At 39.4% G+C, this 5,026-nt stretch overlaps 1 long non-coding RNA gene across 1 annotated transcript; it reads right to left on the bottom strand.

Annotated features, from left to right (window-relative positions):
- Window positions 1-980: 980 nt before the first annotated feature.
- On the bottom strand, window positions 981-4,809 carry LOC134860767 (uncharacterized). The gene is made up of 3 exons (XR_010165313.1): window positions 4,726-4,809; window positions 1,210-1,260; window positions 981-1,113 (listed from the first exon to the last, which is right to left on the bottom strand). It is a non-coding gene; the product is annotated as an uncharacterized LOC134860767 (long non-coding RNA).
- Between the last annotated feature and the right edge of the window lie 217 nt (window positions 4,810-5,026).

The following is a 5,026-nucleotide window of genomic DNA, read 5'->3' as shown; positions in this document are numbered from 1 at the left end:
AGGCGTTTATATCGTTGTGTAAAAAAATGGATTAAATCAGGGTAAGCTTTGTTAATCAGACATTAAAGATATGAAATTGTGACGCATGATTCCTCAAACAAACTTTACTTTCTCGTAGTCTGATAACTTTTGCCCTCAAAATATATAATTAAGTTGTTTGTTTTTCAACCTTTTATCTGTAGACTTAAATAATAAATGAACACAGAAGTATTACATTAATCCAATGAATGGCTATAGGGCACAAATCATTGCCATTTGAATGTATTCAGACTAGATATACAGTAGGCTATAATCATGCAAGGCCAAAGCTACAATTACCTGAATAGTTTAGGTCCCACGTTTCCATAGAGAATAATCCTGTCTGATTGTTCCGAGAGTTATTCTGAAGAGCAACATCTTCGTGACTAATTTCTAAAGAAACTTAAAGAAGTAGTATGTAAATACTTTTTTCTGTTCGACTTATTCACCAATGGACTCCTTCCAATATTTTTTTAAGTATTAAAGTACTCAAAACATACAAAGTACATTTAAATGTGCATATTTTCAGGCAAAAAAAAATAATGAATGCGTAAGAATTGAACATGAATAATTCAGTGTTTTCCCCCAGCATGTTTTTCCTAGCAGCTTTGAGGCTTTGAATAGCTTTTTCAACATTAATGTTGGGAAATAAATAGTTATTTTCCATATTTTTACTCGAGTAAATTCCGCTGAAAAAGCTTTGTAATCTTCTTCTAATTATATGGAAAATAGAGACAAATGTTAGAGGGAGGTTTCCAGAGAGCCATTTACATACACTGCTTAAAAAAGTGATTTATTTTTGAGGTAGCATTTGCATGTGCCGTCAAGACAAATGGAGCAGTGATATATTAATGAAAGAAACATGTATATTGCACTTAGTCAAAAGCAACCCTCAAACACGACCATTGAGGGAAAGGCTTCTCTTTGGGAATGCATTAACCTGACAATCAACAGCTGATGTGCGATTTGGTATAACGATGGTGAGTAGGAGCAATCTTCTATAATTGCACATCGATATCTTCAAATTATTTCTATTGTCTCTTTTCCCTGTAGTGTAATCCAAGCCACACTGTTGTCTTTGTCTCGTGTGGGAACCTGGCAATGGAAATCGATAGCGTTTAATTCATTATAATGGAGGGACGCTGGTATTTTCTGGGTCTATTTAATCTGTTAAACTGGCATGTCTCAAACCTGTTGGTAAGAAGATCTTTGCTACAGTAAGAGCCATATTTTCAGAGAGATCTAAGAAACGGGGGACAGATTTGGAATAAATGTTAGAAAAGACATCTTTTTCATAGAAGGTCACCTGTTTGAATTCACAGCTATGCCAAAGTCCGGGGAAAGTGATTGAGCAACACCATCCAGAGAGAAAAAAAAGGGAGACAGTGAGGGAGATAGATAGATATAAACAACTTCGGCCTCTGGAACTAAGTGTCCCTGTGCATCTAAGAGCATATTTGAAGTTCCTGCCTGTTATTCTCTCAGCTGCATACCACATTGTCCTCTCAGCTGCGTCCATCAAGCAAATAATGCAGCCTTGTCTCTGTCCTTGGGGAAATACAGTAAGCATTTGTGACAGGGCTGTATCTACATTTGCCTCAATGCAACACCACAGGTTTCTCACAGGTGATCAGAGATTCGACTTCTGTCCATTACCGGTGACCAGATACAGGTTATTGATTTGTGTACCAGTTGCGGCCAGTGGTTAAAATGAAGCTTCAGGGAATTGGCAGGGTCACAGGATCCAATTTGTATTGGACTATTGAGTGATCAAGCCGGTTCCTGCCAGATTACTATTGGCAGGTTTAATTTCATTTTGTTATTTGTTGCCAAAGATGATAGGACAATAAGACAACTTAATACCAACAACAAGACAAAGAGTAATGTAATTGAGTACTTAAGACCTCTATAAAAACTGAAATTGTCTTGAGTCAGCTAACATATACTCCTAGATTCTGCTATTACTAGAGACACCTATGGAAAATTGTCTTAATTTCAAAGGATTTTCATCTACTTAATTACTAGCTATTTGAACCAGAATTTTAAAACATCATACGAATTCCACTTTTAAAGGGTGGAAGTATCATAGATTTTACCGGGCACCCTTAATGACGCAGCACAAATACAGCAAGCGTTGTACATTGAGCTACATGTTCTTCTGTATAACCACAGTTCACAGGTCAGAAATCCCGTCGGGCCTTGTATTTATTTCCGTGCGCTTGTCATACACCGTAGAGCTTTCAGGGCCTGATGCACATATTCATCAAAAATGCAGACAAGGCACTTTGATCACAAGCAAGCAGGGGCCTGGAGAGCCGGTGCACAGGTGTTCGCTACCTTCACAATGTCACTGTCTCTCTTGTCCCATCTGGTCGTACTGTAACATCCATATGCATGGTATTATCAAGCATGCCTGGCATCTCGCTACACTTCACCTCTTCATCTCGCCCATCCCCTCTCTTGTCACTGAGGCTTGCTTCTATCTCAAAAACACCTTTATTTACCCTTGCAGCGCCTTCCACAACTCCATGATTATACTCTTAGTTTGATACAAGAGCTGTGTGTTTTTAGAGTTATGTGGGAAGTGCAAGCTTAAGCAGTGTTTTTTTTACAGTACGTTCAGATATTATGTAATCATGTCAGTTTACTTGACATGTTTTGCTGGGAAAGATTTAATTCCACCCATAACATAATGTGAAAATAGGCTGCAATACAGTACAGCTCAGTTGCAATGTGTATATTTGAACAGGCTTCCTTTTAAGCAGAAAAGCACTGCAACTGACTTTAGCGATGACGTCATCTGGAGACAAACCCCGGAGCTGCTCAACCGGCAGTGAATAATGGAACAACTGCTACGTCTGTGACAGCAGAAATTACACTTTTCACTGGTGTATGGGCACACAATCTGATAAACAGCTGGAAACGCTTCACATTAAACCTATTCTATAAAGGAGTGGGTCAATAACGGACATCCTGCATAGGGATAAATTCAAGGCAATGGATTGTCCTTTCAAGTGTAAGAAATAAAGTGATCAAATGTTATCCAAGGTATTCATCCAAGATAAAGATGGAACATTACATAAGCCATACTTGCAAAAGAATTAACACTTTTCAGTGCCTCGCCAGGTCAGTGAGTGAGCTTTAAAGCAGCATCTAGTTTGTTTTTGCAGAGTGCAGCTAGATTAAAAAGCAATACAACCCTCCGGAGACATAATACATCATGGTTGTTTTTCAAAACTGCATTTGTTGTGCGAAATGGACACGGTGCCAAGTGGAGTCAAGCACAATCGCGTCAAAAGCAGCAACAGCAAACGCTTAGTCGCGACCTCGGAGAACACTACCACAGTCTTGTTGGGCGAACTTGGATGGAAAGTGCGAGTAATTAATTGTATATCTTTGTGCCTCTCGTGAAAACTAAAGAATGAAACATGGTGTACATTTGTTTTGCTGCAGTGTTATCCAATTTGTGGTGTTATTTATTCCAAATGTTTGAATATTCCAGTCAATAAATTAATCAGAGAAATTGCAAGAGCTTCTTTGAATGTGTTCCAGCCCTGAAAATCATTTGGCATTTAAACCGAAGAAACTGTGATTCCTCCACTATTGAACAGACTCACATTTGGTGATATAGACCCAACAAGTTGTGGAAATGTAATTACAACACCTCACTATTAATATGAAGCAGTTGGAGGCCGGTAGCTGATTATTCATTACCTCTTGTCGACACACTCGCACAGCTGCCCGAGCAGTGTGTCGCTGTCACTGCCGCCCCATCTGCTTGGCGCTGGTGGTTAAAGTAAACCAATAAATGAATAAGAGGGGCTTCAGAAAGGGGGCTGTAGAAGGGTGGGCATTTAAATTAGAAATATTACAATGAAAAGAACAAAGAAGCTAAATTAGTGTGTGGGATTCAGCTCTATAATTAGTTTTAATGCTAGGTTAGGCCTTAAAATGTAGCATGACATGAGCACTCGAAGGTTTTCGCCGTGGTTGGGTTTCAGAGAAATGTATTCACCACTGGTCCACTAAGACATAAAGAAGATAATTCACTGTCCTGCTTTTCAAAGATGCTATTTTAGGTGGCCTATCTCAATCAGTCTGAATTTTCCTTTTCAGAAATTAATGAGCTTTAATCATTACTTTTTGATTGAGTAATTAATTTCATTGAGTACATCTGACAGCTTTGTGTCATGCACGGTAACACTTGAAACTACATGTTAATGCCTACAGAGGCCTATGGAAGAGAAGAAGTGGAAGGAGAAAGATAGCATTGATGACTTTGAGATACTTTCAGAGGGGACACCATTCTACAGGAAAAGGTTTATTATGTGTGGCGGGGTGGTGTGTTTAAATGATGATACATTTGGATACAGGACCGACAACTCCACCTGGGGACTTGCACCCATGATATAAACATAAAAAGATCAGGGCACCGGTTCAGATCTGAGGGGCAGAGACGGGTTTCAGAATAAAGTCATTTTTATTAAATTGTAAATCAAAAGAAAAATGGAAACTCAGGAAAAGGTTACTGGAAGATACAATTGTGGGTTATAAAACAACCAGAATTAATCAGTTTTAAAATGATATTTATTATAGGATGGGGTTCAAATCTGTATCTAAAATGTAACTACAACTAAGGCGGGCTGAGGCCAGTTAATGGGGTGGCAGGCTACTTCATGTGACACTGGGGTGCGACCAAATACTCACCAGGTGCAGCCACAGCAAACCACACAGCAGACAGGTCACTCACTCCCCGGTGAAACTTCGCCACAACAAGTAGCGAGGGTGACTACCATGAGGCATACACACATTTTAGTTTCTGGCTCATACTCAGCACAGGAAGAATGAATCACAGGACAAACTGTGAGAAAACAGCAAGTGAGCCACAAATACTAGAAGTAACTGAGACCAATTGCCTGTTTTGAGAGGGAAACAGCCTACCTGTGCCACCGACCATGGAAGCAGAACCCAAGGAAAGAACAATGCTAGCAGGTGCCGTTTTATACCC

The sequence above is a fragment of the Eleginops maclovinus genome, chromosome 24 (assembly GCF_036324505.1).
Source record: "Eleginops maclovinus isolate JMC-PN-2008 ecotype Puerto Natales chromosome 24, JC_Emac_rtc_rv5, whole genome shotgun sequence".
Taxonomy (NCBI): Eukaryota; Metazoa; Chordata; class Actinopteri; order Perciformes; family Eleginopidae; genus Eleginops; species Eleginops maclovinus.
Note: the sequence above shows the minus strand (reverse complement) of the source record. Positions and strands in the feature narration are given on the sequence as shown.